This window comes from Struthio camelus, chromosome 14, assembly GCF_040807025.1.
Source record: "Struthio camelus isolate bStrCam1 chromosome 14, bStrCam1.hap1, whole genome shotgun sequence".
In the NCBI taxonomy this organism is placed as follows: Eukaryota; Metazoa; Chordata; class Aves; order Struthioniformes; family Struthionidae; genus Struthio; species Struthio camelus.
In genome coordinates, this window is record NC_090955.1 from 4,882,008 (window position 1) to 4,905,812 (window position 23,805).

The 23,805-nt window shown below is 45.5% G+C and overlaps 1 long non-coding RNA gene across 2 annotated transcripts in view; it reads right to left on the reverse strand.

The window, feature by feature from the left end:
- LOC104153257 (uncharacterized) overlaps positions 1-23,805 on the reverse strand; it is a 457,768-nt gene that overhangs the window by 21,376 nt on the left and 412,587 nt on the right. The window contains exons 1-3 of one of the 2 annotated variants that reach the window (XR_011144059.1): positions 5,498-5,571; positions 2,803-2,895; positions 344-495 (exon numbers count right to left, since the gene is read on the reverse strand). This is a non-coding gene — a long non-coding RNA (uncharacterized lncRNA). Of the gene's footprint in view, positions 1-343; positions 496-2,802; positions 2,896-5,497; positions 5,572-23,805 lie in introns of those variants that run through there. The other variant, XR_011144058.1, reaches the window with a different exon arrangement.

Genomic DNA, 23,805 nt, shown 5'->3' on the forward strand with positions numbered 1-23,805 from the left:
GGTGAGACCTTCTGAGGTCTCGCCTCTCTCTCCGGTTCTTCCTTAGGACCAATGCCATCAGTGACCTCCGTGAACAACTTCTGACTCTCTGCGAAGGTTTCACTGACTACAAGAAAGTTGGACAAAGGGAAAAAAATCTTTTATTCTAGAAGCACAAAAAAGTTTCCATAACCCAAGATAAGCTAGAACTCTTTCTTTCTGCCACGCAGATTCGCTTGTGGGAAGCGTACAGAAATAGGCCGTTTCTAATTTGATTAGGGGAGGAGAGGAGAAGTGGTGTTTTATAGCTAATGTAACAGAAAAGAGACAAGACTGGCATCAGCACAGTTTGTATCGCACCTACCTGAAAACTTTCAGACCTTTCCAGATCTCTTGCCGCAGGAGGAGAATCTCTTGGAGCCGTTTTCACGCACAAGACGAAAAGTGAATTAAGTACCCCAACACAGCCCGGGGCGAGCCCTTCTGCAGACAGCAAACTGAGGATCGTGAGGAGCCCTGTTAAACGAGCAAAGGTTCAAGCGTCAGGTGACAAACCTGGCTATTGCCTGGGAAATGACTGCCAGAAATAATCAAACTGATGCAGGCAGCACTTGGAAAGCAAGAAGAGACACAGCTTTATTTCAGCCTCCTCTGCGTTGCTACGTGCGCTCCTCAGCTGTGACCACGGATTTTGGCAGAACTCTACTTGTAGGATTGATGAGAAACAACACAAACTGACCTAGAGTTGGTCATGGCAGAACAATAATAAAAAAGAAATAAAAGAGACGTTTTTTCACAACACGTTTCTCAAGAACTGTTCTCTTTCTGGCCAGCTCTGCTAATACAGAATAATGGAAAGTTCAATACGCGTATTGATATTTATTCTAACGACTTCATCATCTCTCCTTACTGATGCACTGGAACCAAACACATAAATACTTCAGTATCAGACACCTACTTCTGCTCAGCAGGGACAGAGCTATCCATCCGGCAGTTAATTAGCTATCCTCTATGAAGAAATGGGAAAGGCCCTGCTTTAATTTAGACCCATCTGGTAAAGGTTTTGTTGCAAAGATGAGACTGATGTCGTAATTTGAAGCTGTCGGAGGTTTCCCAGTAGATTCCCCCGTCCCGGACAACTGCAGCCAACGCTCATGATTATCCATTAGTCCATAATGCTTGTTTTTATGAAAAAGGTGACTAAAGCATGACCTGAGAGTGAGCAGCCTCACAGGGGAATCTAAAAAAGCCCAGGTACTGAGCCTAGGAGTGCAGCAGAGATTCCCAGCACCAAAAAATGAGTATGACAAGGAACCTTTTCAGCCTACTTGAGATCTAGAGCCCAGAGGACTTTGTAGAGGCCCTCCCTGCCCACCCATTTTGCAGGGAAGCAAGCACAGCTCATGCTTTGCGTTGAGCTCAGAGAGGCTGCTGCGTGCGGCTGCTTTCCCAGTGAATTGGAGCAGTCCCTAGGAAGCGCGAGGTGCCGGTTCAGCTCCCTCCCCTGCCCAAAGGGATTTAAGCCAGCGTCTCTGATCTTTTTGAAGCACCGTGGATGAGAGACCCCCTTTGCCCCCACCCTGCCCGCAGCGACCTGAACTGCCAGCTCCGAAACCCTGGGTTCAGAGAGAAGGTGCCCTGACTCCTACACCAGATGAACATGCAAACTAGGCTCTGCCTACAGACAGCCCACGGCAGGGTCACAGCTGCAGCTCTGAGACACCCCAGGAAATTTAAACTCAACCCCCTTTGCTTCCTAAGCTGTTCAGGCACATTCAGTTTAGGAGAAGGTTGAGCAGAGGTTTTAGAGTCACAAGTTGGGCTTCAGATTCCTGTTTTTTTGTCTGCTGCTTTTTTGTCTGTTTCTAGGCCAGTCCCTGGTCTTATACTTGGGGTATAAAACTTGGAGTTTTCTGAGAAAACAGCCACTGTTTCTTTCTGCCTGTACAGCTCCTCCCCAAGGCACTTTCCCCCAGTACTGCAGCCCCAGGGGCAAGCGTCAGTGGTACTACTGGTACGGCGGGCTCCGCTGGGCCGCCTCAGAGGCCGGCTCTGTCGCCCAGCACCGGCGACCGCTCCCTGCCCTGTAGCTCCTCCAAACCTGGCAAGCACCCGTACGATGCTCCTACCCAACCTGGCTGCCTGCGGCGACCCGCTCTACCACCGCCCGGGAGCCCTGGGGCCCCATCTACACCAGTTAGCGTGGAGAACGAGAGGGAGGAGGAGGAACAAGATCCCCCTTCTCCCTCTTTCTCTTCAACAGCACCTTCAGTTTGTGTTTTTGCATTCACCTCCTACCTCTCGTCTGGTACTTGGGCTGTAAACTCCTCAAGGCAGACCATAAATCTTGCCATTCTGGCACTCAAAGAGACAAACACAAAGTACTACTAATGGGTACAGCTCGACTTCCCTGACACTCTTCTCCTTTTCAGCTACATCCTCTCAGTGCTTGTTACTCCAACTTCACTGCTATCTTCAGGGTACTAAACAAAAATTATATAAAGCAGCAGCATCCTTGTGCGTAAGTCAAAAAGGCTTCTACGTACAGGATGGAAGCATTCGTTGCTCACAAAACCCACCTGAAAAGTGGTCATATAAAATTGCAGATAGTACAAAAAATTTCAAAATAGAGGGAAAAAAGTCTCTGACATACCTTTAAAATGGGCATATTCCATATTACTTTAAATGTCTCACTTCATGAGAAATGAGGTCATACTGCATTTAAATGAGTAACTATCCCAGCATTTAGTGCATCAGTTGAAAATGTTCACGGTCAAGATAATTAAAAAAAAAAAAAACCTGCTTTGAATCAGAGTTGCTCACCTTTAGCATGCTCGTCTGGGGTCTGCTCAGGTTCTCAGGCACGGCCAAGCCCATAGCTTCCAACCCGGGAAGAGCACGCTCAGCAAAGATTGCCTGTGAAAAGGAGAGCGAGAAGAAAGGCGGTAAAACACTGCAGAGAATCAGTATTCAAGGATCGTTGAGGGGTTGCTGTCAATAAGGAAGGATCTAACATGGGCAACACAAGCATTCACAACAGGCTGCAAATCTGGAGCTGATATTCTGCCATTAATAAAGAATTCATTAAGCCCTAGGTTGCAAATAATTGCATATATGTTGCCATGCTGTTTCAAAGGCAGGGATCATCCAAACCTCAGCCAGCATGCCCCAGCCTAAGCAAGCCACGTTGTCCCATGTGGCATTTCTGGAGAAAAGGCTCCGTTCTGAAAACGGTTCAGGCAACCACAGCCCATCACAAAGCTGCTTCTCCTACGGTGCATGCCAGTGCTGCACATAGGGAGCATAACTATACATTTTCTTATGCTAAAAGACTATCACTGTCCTGCAACACGGTACCAGCTTAGAGACGTTTTGTGTAAGAAAATGGAAAGCAAGCAATTGCTATCTTGGGATACACGTTCTTATGAACAAGTTATTGACAATATCTAGTTCTTTCAGTGCAAGTTCAAAGGCCGCAAATGAAGCACTGGCCCATCAGAGAAATATGGGAACCACTTTTATATTAAGACTATTTATTATTCTCATTGTAAACTATTATGCTGAGGCCTCCACATTTGTTATCCATGTTTATAATTCAGTTATTTACATAATGGACAAAAATGTAAGGCAAATAAGATGTACGGTAGAAATATTTTTTGTTTCCTATTACAACGAAAGAAGGAGATTTTAAAATATAGCTTTAAAAATAAAGGACAACGTTATTTCTATATGCACAGCTTTTAATGGTCTCAAAACACACAGTCAACTAAATCTATGATGAGCAAATGCTGGAGATGCAATACAGAAAATTCAGGCCTCATACATATGCAAAATTATAGTCTGAAGCAGGAATTCTTGCCCTGAAAGCTTGATGCCTTTCCGTGGTCACACGCGAGTCACAAAGATAAACAAATCTCTCTCCTCCTCCTTTATCTGCAAGAGGCAACAGAAAGCAAAGAACCAGCCCAAACAATGAAAAGGGCTGTTCAATGACCAGCTACAATATCCTTTTCTTAAATGTATGGAAAGCTGAAAGACAGGCAAAAATGCAGGCTGACGTGTACTGGGTTTCATATTTCAGTCTTAACTCTGCCTTCTAATCATGCATGCATTGTTAAATGTAGTAACGCATGGGCTTGAAAATTACCAAGCAGGTGTTTAAAAGACATCCGTAAGCACTTCTGCTATAGTCTAATTAGTGTTCTAATATATATTACAGTGCAGAGTCATCATTATTTCCTCTTCATTAGCTGCTGATATAAAATGCATCTTAAAAAAAAGTCTAACCCTTTTTCTTTTTTAAAAAGAGCTTATTTCTTCCATTAAGATAACAAAGGCAATAGGAATATGATTAATGCATGCCATCTAAACTATGTGCATTAAACATTAAAAACCAATGCACCGTCTCAGCTTAATGTGCATTTGCAAACTATAAAATATGCTTGTCAATATTAACACTTGCACCAAATGAAATGCTAGTTTAGAAAGAAAAAAAAAAGAAAAATAAACCCTATAGCTGTCTTCTTATTGCTGCTGTTACCTATCGCCATTACCTGGAAAGAGACCACCCGGCCCATCAAAGTGCAGCGATTAGGTCATTATTCAAGACCTGGCCCAGCCTGGCCGGGCAGATAGAGAGCTACAAGATGCATCTATCTTGCAGCCGCTCCTGTGAGTACAATCTGTGGCAGCTCTAACACAGCTTTAAATTAGTTTTGGCTAGCAGTAGCACTGCTGCTGCCTGAACATACAGCTGCAGGATGGAGCGCTTGCTAAAAGCTCTGCTGCTCCTCTCAGCTGCTCAGAAGGATTTTGTAACCGCCCTGAGCTCTCGACTGCTGCAGCTGAACTGCTAGCAGTGCCGCGGCTAGCTAGTTTAAAGCCAATGCATCTGTCTAAGCTACAATCACAGCAATACAGAAGCTCCCTTAAAGCCAGCGCGTGTCCTTAGGAGCACTGCTTTCCGTTCGGCGTAGCTGACACCTCTCCCCATTGGGAAAACTGGTGCCCAGGACAAGACAGCGTCCAAGTTTCCTTACATTTCTGAAGCTTTAAAACTACCAAAGTGGAGGAGAATTCAAGTGTTCCTTGCACAGAAATCTTCTGGTATCTGCCAAGGAAATCCATCTTAGAGGCCTCTATGTTACCTCTACCCACCAGGCAAGCTGGGCTGCGCGTCTATCCCTAGTGGAAACTCCAGTCCTGGTTCCAGGTGACCCCCGCAGTACAGCCCGCTTGGTTGCTTGCGTCCAACACAGCAAGTGGAAAACGTGGCGAGCAGCTACCCAGCCTGCCCTCTCTTGTTGTCAGCACGTTCCCCAGAGCAGACCGGGGGGGGGGGGTTAGGAGACAGCACAACGTGCCCAGGAACTGGCCCCTTCCTCCCACGCCAGCACAGCCTGGAATGCCCACAGAAAAGCCTGGAGATACAGCAAGGTCTTGCTAAAACAAGACATGCCCTTCTCCCTCTCAAAATTCAATTCACAATCAAACATGTTGAAAATTAAGATGGACTCACCACAGGAGACAGTGGTTGAAGAAGGTACGTTTTTATGTCCGCTATGCCTTTGACAGCATCCCTTTAATTACAGCCCACGGCAATTTTCCAGCAACTCATCAGTTATGTCTGATCTCGAAAACTCAACTGCTTCTCTGCAGTTTTACTCTCCACCTTCTCCAACAGAGCAGTAACATATGCTTCACAAACCGATTCCTTATGAAACGTAACATCAAGTCTATAATGAAGTTTTACTGCAACAACAACAGATTTTACTCTTCCTCTAGAGATCTATACAAATTTGGTCAATTAACAAAAAATTAAGCTCTGGGGAGCAAAACCACATTGGCTGCAATCCTGAAACTGATATAAGTAGCACAGACCTTAGGCCTATGGAGCTGTGCCCTCTTGCCTCTTCTGGACCCAGAAACCATGCAGACGTGACAGCACCTTAGTTCCCTCCGCGAATTTAGATCTTGAACCAAAACACAGTGGGTGCATTTATACCCTGTTGAACCTTACTGAAGTTTCACCAGTGGCTTGGATGAAGCCACAGCAGCAGTCGCTCCACCCTCGGAGGTTACGAGCCAAGTCCACGTGAACGCTGAAAAGGGGCTGGAAAGAGCCCGAGCAGGAAAGTTGCTGTCTACAAAAGGAGACATTATTCTTGTGCTGTCTGAGCACTTCGCCTTCGCCCCTGCAGCGGTCACTGGCTCAGAAAGCAGAGCGCTGCCGGAGCAGGTACTTGCTCGCTGCTGGTCTCCTTGCTGCGAAATACGGCAGCTTAGAGTATTGCCAGTGACATGCACGTAGGGGAGGGCTAAGCATGAAACCTCATGCTGAAACATTAAGATCCTAAGCTGAAAATAGCCACAGCTGTTTCTAAACGGGTAATGTAACTACCCTGGGTAGCTGATGTGCAATTACACACCGGTTCTGTTGCTGGTACTTGGAAGTACAACTCCAAGTGCATATCATGATCAAGACGACTGAGAGATGAATAAATATGCTGAAGCCATACTTCAGCAGCACACATTAACATAGAACGTCAAAGAACTAATGATGACTAAATCATATTTCAGAAAAGAACTGGTCTTAACCACACGCTGAAGAGCGAAGCCACGTGGAATTAGACAGTCGTCAGGAGGGTCACCCAGCACTGCCTGTCAGGCACCAGCTTAGTACACCATTAGCCAGCCTGGCTTAGCCCACAGTGCAGCAACAGCTAGAGGCACGCTCTTACAGACAGAAATAATGAAAGAAGCCATGTCTGACTAATTACTGGAGGTGCTGAATTACTGTAAAATTGTTTAGGGTCAGGGTCCTCTGTTTACTGTCCAAGAATATGTTCACCCACCTAAAGCGCATGAAGAAACAACGTGAGAAGTCAAGATCAACTTTGGTGCTGTTTCACTGACCAAAAGCACCCTGTCCATCTACAAGCCCTCGGAGCTTTGCCCATGTATCTGCTGAAGTTCCCTCACTCAGTCAATGGGGAGCAACTGCCTCTTCTGGAGGCCAGATGGGAACGTCTCCGGGGGGATGCCTCCCTGCCGCGCGCGCTGCGCTCCCGCCTGCGGGACCGGCCGCCCTTCCTGCCAGCGCCGAAGTTTGGAAAGCACCGCAGCAATACGAGCCAATAAACGGACTGATGCTCTGGGTAGGTAAAGCTTAATGCCTTCATTTTATAAGCAGGGAAATAGTGGCAAATAGGTTAAATAATTTAGCACCGGTTGTTCAGTAAATCAGTCCCAGAGGCAGGAAAAGAGCTCAGGGATCTTGTCTCCTGCTACCAGCTGGACTGACCTTAGCTAGAGCCATCTTAGTTGTTCCCTTCTGTTGCTACAGGCAAAAACTCACGCACAGCAGATAGCATAAACCAGTGTGCAATGCTTAAAAGAAAACTTGATGGGATTTTTCCTCCTTTGTTCTGAATATCCAGGACAAAGAGTAAAAGGTTGGGAGTGTAGTATAAGGGACACTGTTTGTTTGAGGGTTTGGTTTTTTTTGGGGGGGGGGGGGTTACACTTTTTATTATTATTATTATTATTAGCTAAGAATAGTCTAAAGTTTCCAAAGGAAAGGGTAATCGTGTCAAGAAAATTTAACACGTATTTGAGATGAATTCAATGTAGCTCTATTAGCTTTAGGTCTGCTCTTTTCTGTAAAGGCATGTTTACATCTCAGCTTAAAGAAACTATTGAACCACATATAACTGAAGTGGTATGCTATACCTCGAGGCATATTAAAGCAGCCAAGAAGCAGAGCAGCTTGATAATGTCTTAATGCATTGTGGACATAACATTTGATTTCATATATTGATCACTCTATATACAATTAGTTGAGTAAGTGCAACTTTACAATTGGTGCTGCTCCTTACTCTTGTTTCCTGTAGTGAATAAAACTGACTGAAGCATAAGTGTGGGAAAGCAATCATATTTTATGACCTTAGAAGTTACATCCATCTACATTAATGAAGCATGAAGGTTTTTTAAAATCACACAGAAGAGCAGTCCATCCTTGGGAGTTACGCTGACCGGCCTCTCATCTGTGATTTAGAAGGATTTTAAAGGGACATTTAGAAAAACATGATTGAAAAATTCCTTTCAAGTCACATTAACCTGCAGCTTCAAGGAAGTCAGAGGAAGAGAAACTAACTGTTCTACTTCAGTTCCAGACACTTCTATATTTGATAAGTAAAAACTGCCAAAGTGTTTAATATATGTGGTCTTTTAATACATGCACTGTTTTAATATACGTAAGGCAAGAATACTGTTTTCCTTCCTCTTCTAATTAAAGGTTGTAGATATTCATATTTTACTCTAATTGTTGATTACTCAATGTATGTGGGCAAATGTCCTTTATCACTGAGATTTTCAAAGCCCTTATTTTGGCATGTCCAATATCAGGAAGTAACTGTAAAATCAATTAACTCAACAGTTATTTCCGCAGTCTCAAGTGTAATTACCCATGAAATGTTGATGCTTTTCCGCATAGCAGAAACTCATCATTTATGCTCAACCTCGACTGTGTTCTCTCTCCATACACCAAAGAACAGCAAAGCCGTCCTTGGACGTGTGGACAGAAAACGGCAGATCCTGGCGAGCCGGCTCTTACCTGTCCTCAGCCAGCCGCTGCCCTTCTGCATATACAGGTCTTAAACATGGTTTTAACACCTGACCATAGGAGGGCCTGGTGCAGCACAGGCAGGACTTGCAAACGCAAACTGAAACGACAACGAGATCTCTACCGTTAAAGAGATTTGCCCTTTATGCAATGCTTTCCTTTTCCCACTCCCACCTTTCCGCTGCTTCTTGTCCTGCTACCAGAGGAGGGATGTATAGATTAGGTGGTTTCTGAGTCATCTCTGAACATCTGTAGAGAGCAGACTCCCGCCTCGATAAATACGTGCTTTCACCATGCCAACTCTACGACAGTGGCAGCGAGGTACCACCTGCCAAATTTCGCTGACATTTAACGGGCCTCGGTTTTCAGAAGTGCTCCACATCCACCACACACAGTTATTTCAAAAGGTTCGCTCCCGTTACCGATGCTGGATCCTTTTGACAATTCTAAACACACTAATTAGTTCAGATATCCCAGCCTTAAAGAAGTCTTTGTGTAAAAGTATTTTACAGCTGAATGACTTTGATACTTTTTTTTAGCTCTATGTAAAACAGGCGACGTCAGTATAATCCTGAGAATCTAAGAAAGATTCCATCAGTGTAAAATCATCATCCTCAGGCAAGAAGGGAACCAATTCAATTACGATGTTGGTTGAAAAATTAGGGTGAAAAGTTGTAGTACATATTAAACTTGAGGCTGGAAAAGTTGTAGTACATATTAAAATGGTTACTACAAAATGTGTGCATCAAGGCTAACAAATGCTAATATGTTCTTTTGTTACCTTCTAATTTATATGATTCATGTAAGCCTGCAGCAAGAGAAATTTGTTTGAAATTTCATCTACACTAAAAAATAGCAACGCAATGAATTGTGAAGTTATTAGCATTCATGTCTAGTTGCGTTATTAAGCTGTACACATCAAATCTGGTAGTACAACTACAGAAACGTCATAATGAAGTGGAACAGCATTTAATCAGAAGAATTTCTAAAGGTTATCAGAGCATCATATAAATCCATCCGTGCATGACAGCAATATGAAATAAATAACTGAAAGAACACAACGAGATTAAACTTAAATCTTTGCGCATTGTTTCCAACAGTAGAAGAACTAGCCAAATTTCATGCTGACAGAACAGTTTAAAAAAAAAAAAAACAAAACTGAATTCTGCACCCATGATGCTTCCTTGATGAAAGACTAATAGGACACAGATAAGGAATGTTACTCTAGGGAACTAACGAGGTATGTTCGCTGATAGTTTCCAATGAATAGCTGATGTCATATGTCTCTGTATGAGATGTAAAACAGAAAAGAAGCGTTCAGTTCAGTTCTTTCTTCCTCATTAGCCAGATGAGCCATAAATGATTTGGTTTAAATAACCAATGATTTATTAATATTTTTGTACTTGCAACAACAGTTTGATTGCTCTAGGACATCTATTATAGGTCTGATACTTGGCAGCTTCAAGCACTGGAGCCATTTAATATTTTATGTTAATGTACTGAAAGTCTCAGTTTTCCTTGCTGAGTGCTCTGAAGCTCTGGTACAGCTGAAGCAGACACAGTGGTCACCTAGGGCCGAATTCTGATTCTCTTCGTCATGTTCAGCTGAGCCTTCTTCTGTATGAAGACTAATTGATTTCACTGGGACACTTCCCAGAAAAAAGTTCAATTCACAGTGATTAAGGGTACCAGAATCTGGCTCATAAGGTGGACTCATACGGCCTGGGAAAGCGATACAGCGCACACAAGTACAATGAGGAAGGCTGAATAACTAATTCATCAAAGATAGTTTCAGAAGCACAGCACATATGCATGTTCTCTGCCTAATTAGTTGTCTTGGACCTAAACAGGAAGAGGCCTTCTGAGTAGACCTAGTCTCCAGCGAAAGCCCTGGGATGGCTCCGGGAGCCGCCAGCCCACCGCTGCCGGAGCTGGGAGGCTGCAGAGAGGCAAGGCTCCCCAGGGACCGGCCGCTTTCCTTCAAGAGGCCACGTCTGGTGAACACCAGGAGACCTAAATCTTTATTCTGCTTTGATCTGATCACTGCTATGTTTTCATGATAAGGAACTGTAGTGGTCGTTCTCTTCTAGAATTAAAGCATACCACAGTCCTACAGCTGCAGTAATAGTGCCAATTTATGTGTGCTGGCGAACAGAAGAGAAAATAGATAAAAGTGCTTTACTGTGATATGTTTCAGCTGACCAAACCTCCTAGCACAGAGGAGTCTGTAAAAATGGATCTCTGGGCCTTCTCAGCCTGATTGCAAATGGGAATTTCTTACAAAATAACCATTTCTCTCCTGCTGGACCTGTGAATCTTTCTATTCTCACATGCTTACCCATATCTATTAGGCTGTTTCACTCTGAAAACAATACTGATCGTGATGGAGGCTGCTTCGGCTTTGGCTCTATAGCAGAGAAAAAATACAGGCACTATGTATTTCCACAGCAACAGCCGGCTGGATTATCCGTGTGATTTTGTACTTCGCCAAGAGAGAAAGAGCACATCCTGTGCTTCAGGTTTCATCGAACAGAGAATTGCCGTTGTCCCTGCGGAGGAGCGGCTGCTCGTTTTGCAGGCTGCACAGAACTACGTTTCTCAGCCCCACCGCCAGCACCCTCTCCTCTCTGCCTGCCTCCCGGCGGCGGCCACACTTGCGCCGGCGCTGCCGTCCCCGGATAAGCCAACGGGCGCTGAACGCAGAGCTTTGGGCTTCACATCCCCCCCTCCGAGTAATGCACACGCTGGGTAGCAATACTAAAATCTTGATCAGTACATCACCCACCTGCTAAGGCAGGGTGGGACACACACAAAGAGGGAGTTACACTAGCATTTTCCATTTCCTTATTTCACGCATTCCCTCCAGGCCCCTTCGAGGGAATAATTCTTCTTTGAGTTCTAATAAATGTCTGCAAAAAGCAGCAGACAATGCCAGAGGCTGACTATGGTCTCCTGCATCATTTTTCTATTTTTTTAATTCATTAGTGTTGGCACTAAATGAAAGAATTTATAACCACAATCAGGTTTCCTGAGAAATCACCCCAGCAGCGTGTTTACTGAACCAGCAGGAAAAATGAACAAACAAAATGAAATCGGAAAAGAAAAAACAGTATCTAAATGAAAGCTAGAGGACCACGAGATTATAATCTTAAATTAAAACTGCAGTAAGGGTAATATAAAAGATATTCTAATCACTACATCCAATTAAATGAAGTAAATCACTAAAGCATGTTAAGTGCCTTAACTATAATAATAATTAAGAATCAAACAGAAATCAAGCATCTTTGCAAGAGTGATGATGTGCATTACAGTGAGCAGGGAACGTGGTTCCCCACTCGGACGCAGAGGCAGAGCAGAGAGCGCCCGAGAGGCCCTCGCGGCTAAGACGAGCAGAGGGCGCCGGGCAGGCGCTGGGGCACAGCGGCAGCCCACCGCCCGCCGAGCCCCTCGCCGCCCCAGGGCTCGCGAAGACGGGGAGCCCCCACCTCATCCCGCTCCTATGGGACGGGCAACAGATGGCACCTTTGGACCAGAGCACTTCTTCTAAAGACGACTCCTAGGGGTGTTTGCAAAGGGCAACCCCTGCGCTCATTTAGCTCCTTGCAAGTGCTCTTCTCTGCTCTACCCTTCCCTGAGCAGATGAGCAACAACAATTTGATGAGAAGATCACAAACATGGATCAGACGATCAGCCCCTGCAAGTGCTCATGCCAAGGTGGGGGAACCACGGCTGCCAACAGCCCCACTGCTGGGAAATGTCAGTGAAGTAGTGGCGATTTCTGCCAGGTTCAATTTGCCTCAGGCAACACGTTTCCATATGTTAATCCATGAGAAACATACTTCAACTGCAACGCTCTAAACAGACGCTGCTTTGTGTATGTTACGGTCTCACCGTGTGAAGCTCTGCAGCAAATGCAGGAATTAGGCTCCACCAGTGTGCAATGCTTCCCTGTGGCTCCGTGACTGCTACGTGTTATGGAATACTTCGACAAAACCTGTGTTACTGTCTGAATCCATTAAAGCTTATACGCATTTTAAATCTCTCTCTAATCTGCAATGTTCTCCCACAACCCAGTACAGACATTGGCATAGGAATCGCTGGTTCAAGTACAACTCTTCAGTGAGTTAAAGACAGCCAGCTTCCTATTTCAGACCAGTCCGAGTTCGTGCATTGGTGATAAGATATTTTAATTAGTAAAATTAGCAACCAAGAAGCACAACTTAGGTACATCTCTCTGCAAATGATGACTCCCCAACTTTGCTGCAATAGCTGCAGCTGTGTGAGCTTTCTGAATACGATACAGCGCCGTTATGGTAGCCTAGCCATAGCGGCATCCACACGGACCTCGCTGTTGACTCCTCTATACGGAGAGGCACTAGTAGTGACGGTAGACAGGTATTTCTGTGAGCCAGGGACTGCCAGGGAGGGGTCAAAGCAGCCCTGCCACTTACGGCTGCCCAGGAGAAGGGAGCGCAGGGCTGCCTGTGCAACCGGGGCAGGAGGGCCAGGGATGGCAACCCGCCAGCGGCACCACGGCATGCGCAAAGCGCACGTACAGTTACGGAAACACTGTCCTCATTCTCAGCAACAGCGTGCCAGAGGGCTATTCAGCTTCCTCTGAATAGAGACTTTCAGCAAAACACCTCTTGATATGAAAACGATTTCCAATAAATCTCTTAATTTTATAGTCAGAGCATCCCTGCTTATAAAGGACTGCTCTTTCACTAAATCCCATGCAGCTGGGGCTTGCTTCCTCTCAGAAAATGCATGGCAACTGAGCTAAATACTGCAGGAGAGTTGAAATGATGTGAAGTCCAAAGTTGAAGACAAAAGTCTCCTTTGCCTAGACAAAACGTACTCACGTTTTGGAAGGCAGGTCTAAGGGAGGGACAGTGCTTTGCTGCACGGAGACGGCCTGGGCCTGCAGGACACATCAGGACAGATCCATGAGATGCAACGAGCACACTGAAGGAGGAAACATTTTGTTTTCTGTTTGTTTGGCTAATTCTGTAGCTGTATTGATTATAAATAGTTCTGACAGTTTATTTAGCCACGTTGCCCTACGCTTCAGGGAGGAGGAACATCTTTTGAAGGGCTTATTACACCCTGGATTTTAAGGGCACCCAAGTAATTATTTTTAACAACTCGGTCTTCCATTTTCATTTTACACATCGCTTATCTGGCAAAAGTTTGTAAATAAAATATTCACCAAGAAAAAAACATTGAAGAGAAGAGACAGTGAGTTTTATTCCCACTGTTTGTATTTGTTTTCACTGTAAGAAAAATGCATTGAACTGCTCAGTGTGGGGTTTCACATGTTGCAATTTCATGTCAAGAACGTAACGTCTCCTACGCTACAGTGTATGAAAAGGAAGAAAATACAGCATTAACGTGTTTTTTTCATACCTATCATTTGACTATTGCTGGCAAGGAGATACAATTACACATCGGGCATGACGACACATGCAAAAATTCTAAAATAGCTGCGATATATCTAAGTCCACCTGAGAACCACCAAACCGCCATTCAGGTGAAGGAGAAGAAAAGCAAAAATTACTACAGAAGTATGGTTTGCCTTACTTTTTTGGCAGAAAAAAAGAGCTTGGATAGTAATATGAACAATCTGCAATCTACAAAGGCCAATCTACCACTTAGCCAGTACCAAAATTTTTATTGGAAGGCTGTAACACTCCCTGCTCTGCAATTGCATTTGCAATATTACATTTAAGAAGTTCATTTTCACCGACTCCAGCTCATAATCACTTTTGTGTCTTGAACCGTAGAACTGTTAAAATTTTACAATATTAGACTAAATATAGGTATTTCATTTGCATGGCTGATCTTTGAATTTTTTCTTCACTACTTTCCTGACACATAACCCGCTCCAATTCTAGCGCTGACGGGTCCTGACAGCCTTCAGCTTGCGCAGAAATCTGCAGGTTCCACCCAGAAAACGGTACTTACACCCTGGCTGTGTAACGCCCATTGGGAGGAGGTATTTGCACACACAATCCCAGAGCAACTGTACCCCGAGAAAGCAAATGGTCCAGGTCCTCAGTTGCCTACGCTGAGCCCAATTCCCAACACTGTGAATTGCAGGGGGTCACACGGACCCCCTGACCCCTCCCCAAACATTTAACCAGCTTCCCACGTCCTTCAAACAGTTCCTCACCTGAGCGCCTCAACTTATCTCTGGAAATATTTTATCTTTCACCATAGAAAACTTAGATTGTTCTTTGTTTGAATTTCAGCTTTATTTTATCCTCTAATATACGTAAGTCTTTTACAGTTCCTGGTTATTATTATGCATTTGAGCAAGTCTCCCCTAAGGGATGACCTTATCTATAGGTATTAAAGTTGGACAGTTTTCAGCTGTTCTTTTACTGCAGAATTTGTTCACTGGGTTGGCTAAGCAGAGGGAGGGGTTCAATGGATAACCAGTAGATATCCACTGAGATCTCCCTGCCCAGCTTTAACTCTTTCTACAGTATCCATTTATAAAGTCTGGGATAATTGCGCTGTCTTTTCTTTCCTAAAATTGTCTCAACAAAGAAAAACTTGCAACTCTAGCAATATTTTGGACGTCTGGCATTTCTTAAATGAGGATTGCTTCCCAGAATGTAAAACAGGAGGATGTGATCAGAGCAGCGGGCTGCATAGGTGATTACTCTCCCACGTCAGACACACTGACTGTTTCAAATAAAAATGCCAAAAACCCAGAAGAAGGCAATAACTAGCACCCAAATGTGTTTCCCCTGAAAAGTGTTAACTTACAAAATTTTATTTTCCATCTAACTTTCCAGTTCTTTTAAAATATATCCTTAGTAAGGGAACTCTAGCTGTTCCCATTATGTATTCTGCTTTTTAAGCACCGTAAATTGTGAACCTGAACACTACCTAGTGCAAATAAGTTCTTTGGGGTTCTTGTACAGGCTGCTCTTCTCATTAAATTTCCAATAAAAAATTTCCATTTTTATATCTGAAATCCAAGAAATGGCACTAGAGAAACCTAGCATTTTATTCTTAAATTTAGTACAAACTATTTCACTCAGCATGAAAGCATTTTAAAAAGACTCCAGTGCCGACTGTGCTTCACTCCCTTCTATTTGGTGAGCTTAGCATGTCCATGGCAACTGATGACTATTACTGCTGTTATTGCTATAAATAACAAACCTGTTTGGCAAAGCCAGAGATGTCAATATTGAATCCAGCGCAAAGACAATTTTCTGTTCCTTCTTTTCCTCCCTTGTGAGTTAGGAACGTATACTTGCATGTCAGCTGATTATTTCCACAGAGATCTGCAAGTGTCCCAATATTGCAGAAACTAGCAGTTTCGATTGACACTGCTTTCAGCAAGAATCACACCGTTCGGGTCAGGTGCAGGCGCGAGATGCTGTGTACCGCCAGGCCGGCTGCAGCAGCAATGCCGTCTCTGAGTCACGAGCGATCCCCAGTCCCGGCACAGCGACAATACAAACAGAGAGCTCATCTCTCAGATAACCATTAAAACCTATGACCATTGACGGATTCATTTTCAGAAAGCTAAAGGCCGAGTCTCACCTGCTACAGTGCATGTGCAGCCGGGTCACTATTTTGCATATGCAAACTACATATTAGTGTGTGCAAATAGATCTAATAGCCTTTTCAGCAGATGGTACTGCTGACCATAACTACCTGCCTGGAAATGTACTTGTTTGGCGGGAGGGGCGGAAATCACACGCAGGACTAAGAGATCCGGGCGCAGTTACACCAGCCAGCGCGTTTAAGAGGTCACGCACTGCCAAATCTTTGCCCGTCTCGGCCGGCGAGGCAGAGGGGGACGTGCCGGCCGTGCAACGATGCCGGGACGGAGCACGGCAGCAGCACCCTGTTAACGGGCTCTGGTCTCGCGGGGAAGGACGTGCACGAAACCAGAGGCGCGCCGGGCGACGGCAGCCCTCCCCGAGGCCGCTGCAGCCCACCTCCCCGTTGGTACCCGCTGCGCTCCCGCAGCCCGGCTCCGCCAGCGCCGCGCACCGCTTCCCGGCTGCTGGCTCAGCTCGAACGACGAACGGAGCCGAACCGCAGCAGCGGCTCCGCTCCGCGCCGGGGCCGCGCTGCGGCGGCTCGCAGCTGGCTCAGCTGCAAAGCGGTGGCCATCTCTCGGTTGCCATCCTGCCGCGCTGCCCGACGGACTGGATTGCCTCGGACCGCTGGGACCCGCAAGGGCTGGAGAGACGGCCCGCGGACCGGCCCGGGTTTGGGCGTTTAAGAGGAGCGCGCCGAGGAGCGAGCTGGAGCCTAGAGCCAGGTCGGACCGGGAAGCACGCCTCCAGCAAACGCAACCCGCCCTCCTTCCTGACCCCGCTCTCCCCAGAGCCCCGACCTCCGCAGCGCTTGCAGGGCGACGGGTGGGCTGCGCTCTGCCCAGACCTCAGCTCGCTGCCGTTTCACCCACGCCGAAAAGCGAAGGCAGGCGGAAGCTGCCTTTGGCGCAGCATCAGAACGCCGGCCTTGAAGCCGCTTCACAAAGTAGAAAACCATCAGCACCAGCACAGACTTCCCCCTCCCTCAGGGACCTGCCTTTAGTCTTATGAGTTAAACCTCTTGTTAGGCAAAGGAGCCAGTACCGGGGAGGCGCACTGCTCTGGACATTTCGGGATGCGAGTAAACGAGGTAAACGTGAGCGTGGGAGACGCTAACGGGAGCGTTAGAGAACGGCTGCTCAGACGCAGCGCCAAACCCTCCGGCGCTGAACGCTGCAATTCTTTGTCGCGAACGCATCCGCATCCACTGTGACAGTGTTTATGTCGCAGCTCTCAATAGGTTATACTATTACTGTAGAAATGACAGCTGTCGTGCAGCATATACAGCAACGTTACGCTTTCTAAAGCCCGCAACACAAATCTGGGGTTTGATTCTGCAAAACGTAGGTTCTTGCGCAGGCAAATTGATTAAATTCAGAGAAACTACTCAGCTGGGTAACAAGTACATGAATAAAGACCTCAGAACAAGCGTCGTAACAGCGCACGCAATGCAATTTAAGTTTGCTCTTCTCCAGCAACTCAACTAATTCTTAACATAATAGGAAGTAATTAAGTTGTAAATACAAGCAACTATGGATTTTTCAGTGTACTTAATATAACTTTTACAACAGCACAACCTCTACGGAGTTCACAGGACCCATTTGTAACCTGGACTGGTTAAACCACCTAACAAAGGGACCATGCAAACCCCTTCGACTTCAGCTGATCTTAGAGCCAACCTCAAAGGGCGAGTGGGGTCACTCACTCTTGAAAATGAGGCCTTAGAAATTAATGATTTAGATTTTTGTGCAAGTAGATGAACAGCGCTCTTAGGGAAACCTTCGGACGCACAATATTTTGCTGGCCCCAGGCCACAGTGAGCACGGCCGTGACCGTACAGAAGCACACCTCAAATCAGCAGGCAAACCGGTAACGCTGCCTGCCGAGGCAGGCACCGTGGCAGGTATCTTTAGCAGATTCTCACGCACCGATGGTCCACCTCGCAGGCATGGGCTCGGGGTCTCCTGCAACAAGCTTATAAAAGCCCTCGGCAGGCTTGCTGACGCTGGGAGATGTGGAGGCTGAAGTCTGAGGAGGCTTAAAAGAGCTCCCAGGCAGCAAGCGGAGGATTCAGACACGGCGCTCAGTTTAGGGCTAATGCTCTTTTCACACTGATAGCACTCAGAAATAACTGCGTTAAAGGAAAGATGGAGAAGGCAAAGAGAGAACCAAGCCTGCTGTCCAGCAGCAAAGGAACAGGCAGCTTAAACCGCAAGCACCTATATAAACGCATGGCAACGCTTGTTAGGCCTCCACATACACAACAGCAACATACATACGGTTGTCTATACACAGATATCGTGTTAAACCAATAAGCCATTAAACTCCATATTTACCAATAAGACTCCATATTTACCAATGAGACTGTGTCTGTGATTTCGTAGAGAATAATTCACTAGTTTGTCATCGAGACAATTTATCAGAAAAGAGTACTAATACGTGGTCCTTTCTAAATCTTAAAACTGATAGGAAACAAAAAAAAACCCAAAGTATTACATGGTAATTAAAAATTTTCCTTTAAAAAGCTATATATATATGTATATAGGTATATGTATATGTTTATATTTCTACACAAAAGCAATGAGATGGATGCATGACTGCGGATAGCAAGGTCTGGGATACACAGCTTGGGCAGCTGCTCTGGGAAACCAGGCAGAAATGCAGATACCGGCGTAGAGGAGGGAGGAGAGGCCAGAGTATTCATTCTATAAAAGGAAACAGCAAGTAGAGTCCAGCATGAAAAATTACAATGAAAAATATTTTAATTTGCACATTCCTATGGTAGCCTCTTAATTACGTAGCACAAACAAGGGGGAAAAAAGCAATGAATAATTCATCCATGTTTAACACCAACTCTATTTCCTATGTAATTTTTCATGGGAATAACGTATTCTCTGTTCAGAAATCTGCACGTGGCAACCCATGTACTCCCAAAAGGCGAAAGAAGCTGTTGCTAAATCCTTGAAGGCACTAAGCACTTCTGAGAAAAGAAAATTCTTAGCTGAGATTTCACTCAGAAAAAGCTCATATCTGGCTGACTGTCAAGCGCAGACGCTGCGTTGAAGGCAGGGTAAAGCTCAGCAATAAATGGGGTATAAATGTTTCAAGCTGCTCTTTAGCGGCCTGCACTGAGTGGCAGCTGCCTACAGCACAGCCATGGAAAACACGAGACCTGTCCATTCACTTGATTATAATTAAACGCAATGCGTTTAAAGAAAAAACCCTGAAAGAACTGCATCACGAAAGACATGAAGGGAAAGTGCACGGCCTGAACAAGGCAGGAGGGAACCGCAGTCCCACTGTGCAATGATTTGTAGGGTTGATTTTATCCCTCCTCAAGCAAGGGTTAAACCTACCCATCTCTTGGGTCACAGTAGCACTTCTGTACGCCGTTAAATGTTTCGTTAGTCCATGTAACGCGGATTACCTTCAAGAGAAGAAAGGGAGAGATTCCCTGACACAAGAAGAGCCAAGAGATTATCAAGCAGAGCTTGGGGGGCGGACGGGCGGGCGAGCGAGCCCAGGGAGGAGGCACCCGAACCCGCGCCCCGCGCCCGCCGCGGGTGCCGCAGCCGCTGACCGCTCGCAGGAGGAGCGATGGCAAAGGGAGACTCTCCAGCCGAGCTCTGTGGGCCCGTTGCCTAATTGCAGAGGAGGGTGCGGGAGTCCGAATCTCAGGAGAGAGACCCTAGAGAGGAGCCGGCCTTCGGACATAGCCCCCCGCAGTGTATCCAGCTGGCTGGCTCGGGCAGCTCAGCGTGCTGCATTTGGGGCGTTTCACTCCTAGGTGCCCGACTCCCGGCTGCATTTACAGAGGCAGTTAGGCTCTCAACTTGAGGATGTGCTTTCTACTAAACTTTAAATTCTGTAATACTCGACGCTGCACTGCTTAAATTCTCGGGTGAGTCTAGCCCTGGGCCGTTTTAAATGCACAAACAGATGCAAAATGAGTCTTTCCACAGTGGAAACACCTCTCAGGAGCCTAACCACCTTCCAAATAGCTTTGCATTTTGTTTACTGAGCTTTATTGTCCCTGCTTCCCAAGTGCATCCTTTCAAAATCTCTGCTGCTCCTTTCCTGTCGCTAATTCCACAGCTTTCAGCTACTTTAAATTCCCTTCTGCCAGGAGCTGTCTTTGAATTCTCCCATTATTAATGCCAAAACGGCCACATCTTAGCCCCACGGTCATACCCAAATAAGTACTTTTAAATTCTTTTTCATTCTGCCCTATGCAACACCTTTAATTCCGCCTTTCCTCCTCGCCCCACCACTATACTTTCCTTTTATACCAGATGATGTGGTTCCAGTGTGCAGCAAGTACTCCGCTGAGTTATTTTGCTAGCCTTCTTTTATCTCCAAGTTTCTGAGAGCGTAAGAAAGTCTTTCAGAGAAAATAGGTTTTTACTGCCACAGACACTAAGGAAAATCAATTTATCTTTGTTCTTATCTATAGCCTTATCTGCAAGAAAATACCAGCCCAGTATTTCAATATCCTGCTGCCAGTTCTCACTGTCTGGATTAAACACTCCCATTTTTCCATAAATTGGCAATAAAGTATTTGAAGTGTGGCAATTTTAGAAATGGAAAGCTCCCTTTATTTAAAAAAAAGGCCATCAATGTGGTGCTTGAGGGAATCCTTGCCTTATTAACTGAACCAAAGCAACAGCAGAGGAGAAGTTCCCACCAGGTGTTTCCCAAGTCTGCATCCAGAAACACGGGGCAAGATCCAGCCTCTCTTTTGGCAACTGTGCCTAAGAATGCACCTGAGCAAAAGCTTGCATGTCAGCAGCATGGTAAAAACCCAATTTTAAGTCCCTGCACGTCTGGTGGCGGAGTATTAACCCAGGAACCAGCTCTGCAAGAAGGGCAACGCAGCGCTTGGAGGACTGCTGGGCCCTCGGCAGGGCACAGGGCCCGGAGAGCAGACCCAAGGGGCATCCACCTAACACATCGCGTGTGCACAGTCCTCAGGGCTGTGTGCGAATTCACTAACCGAGCTCAGGCAATTAGTTGTTTAGGTGTAAATGTGATCTAATCATAGCTACAGCTGACACCTCCGATTACCGGAGTTCGTTTCTGTTTACATGATATTTACATAACTCTGCAGGGCTATTAAGCACTTGCACCAAATTAAAAGCTGATTCATTCACTGGATAATTCACAGACACTGACCAAGCTGCTCTCCGCACAAGTTGGCAAACCACTTGGACTATCATTACTTGCCACAACAATTATGTTTTTCATTACAGCTGGGAAAGGAGCTGATAGCACCTCTCCCAGCACCACGCTTGCATAGTGCTTTGAATTCCCAAATGTAAGACAGTGTTTTCTGATTTCGGCGCTGTCGATTCTGAAATTGTTTTACACACCATAAACTCCATAATGCGCCAAAGTAAAGATCTACAAACCATCATCACTTAGAATGATATACATTTAATTTCATCCAACAAAGCTGCTAGCACTTACTACAGCACCTTTTCTAGAAAACAAATCAGTGTCATCTGAACAGCATGTATAGCGAGCGCAGCGCTCATATGACAAGGAGGCAGAGGAGAAAGGGCCAAATCTGGACGTGGGGAAAATTCAAGCAAACTCTGCCAAGGCCATTGAGTCACAGCGGTTCACACAGTGTCTGCAGCAGGGTGGTCAGTGCTGTATTAGTGCAGTTGCCGACAGGCTACCTTGTAGAATAAAGCAAAATCAGGAAGGTGTAAGGCAGATGTCCAGTCCAGATTTTTTTCTTCCTCTATCTGTCTGAAGGAATGGGCATTCTGCCCGCTCACAGTGTCTCCCGAGCTCCTGCTGTCACAGCCTGCTGGCTGCCTCGTCTGAAGCAGGTGGAGAAACTTCGTACTTGGGTACAACTGGCATTTGGGTCTGTTATCTTAGAGGTTCTCCCACTTTCCACTTCCTCTAGATGCCCCGTTATCATTTCTAGCTGCTGCTAAGAAAAAGCAAAATAGTGCTCAAGAGACATCTAAGATACCCTGCTAAGTGTGTGCACTGGTGTCTATTTTCCCTCTCCTAGCCTGCTATTGCCCTCTTCCTTCTCTGAAGCAGCCATTTTATGCAGTTTTCCCCTGAAAAACACCTCCTTACAATACAATTCTATACCTTTCAGGACCAGCTTGCAGTGAAATTTATTTCTATAAGTTTGTAGATTACTTTGCGGTAAAATGTTTCCTTTTCTAGCTAATGTGCCCCATGTGTTTGCCTATTTAAAGCTGTTTTCAAGCATGTTTTGCTATCTCTCCTTAGCACGCACTGCAGAGCCCTTGCACAGTGTTTTCAGTATGGATGAGACTAGCCTCGAAAGAAGCTAAATAGCGAAATACTATCAGCACAAAGAAAAAAAAGTGACACCAGAAAAATGCCAGCCCTGAATAGCCAATCTTCGTGTTGGCTGCAGGAATGCCATTAAGTGCAAAATAATGAGGGTATCTGATAACAGATGTATGCATAAGTTTAATACAAGGTTCATTAAAAAATAAACAACTATTTAAAAAGCCCTATTGCTCTCTAGTTTGTGTTAGCAACAATCTGTTGCAATTCACAGACCAGACCGTGCATAAGGGCAGAACATGCTTATACCACTGATGCGGAGAGAGCGCTTTCCCAGCCCCACCTAGCAGAGAAGAAATGCAATGCTCCAAAACACTCGCTGGGGCAAATCCTTCGCACGGCACCAAACCCCATGACAACTGCTTGGGCGAGCGGGAGCGACGGTGGCCATGTAGCTGCCCGGCCTGCCCGCAAGCCCCAGCGCCGTGCAGCTGTAAGGCCCCGCGCGGCAGCGGCCCAGCTCTGTCCATGGCATCTTTCTAGCAGTGGATCCCCCTCACCTGAGTGTCCCGAGAGAGCCTCCGAGGTTGTGCAGCTCTGCCCAAGCTCTTGGGAGCTCTAGAGAAAAGCAGACCTTGTTCATCTTGCCACCCGCTCAGCAGAAATGTTCTTTACCTATCAGCATTGCTCTACGCAGCCAAAATTTCTCTACAGCGGAAAGGGGCACTGTTTTCAAAAAGCCCATCTCAAGCAAAAGGAACTGTAAGCTCTTTCCCTGATAATCACAGTAATTAACATTTTTCAGAAATGTCAACATGAACTAAAATCTTGACTCAAATTGTCAAAAGTAACATGGGCTCATTAAATGATTTAAAAGAAATGGGACTGAGAAAATTTTTGAATTTTTAAGCACCAGATATATAAAAGTCGCAGGATGCAGGTAGTCCCCTAACAGAATTTTTCTTCTGACTGCATCTTTCAGTATTTTAACATCTATGAAAACTGGCCCAGTGCCACATTTTAAAAATAGGAATATGCAGCAAGATCTTTAAATGAGTTTAGATACCCAACTCCTCTACATTTTGTCTGTGGCTTCTAAATCACTGAAGTGGTTTTGAAATGTTTATCTTTCAGCTAAACGCTATCGGTTGTCTACAAACCATAAATGCCACAAGCATCTGCCGTGGTAAATTACCCAACCAGTACAGTTGGTGCCCAGACACATGATAAAGTTGCCATGGATTAACAACAACTACATTTCACTAAGCTGCCTGTATGAATGCTTTTAGCCCAATGCAAATTAAGAAAAATGGGACAGCATAAACATATTTCACTGGGGTCTGAGCTTGTATTTGT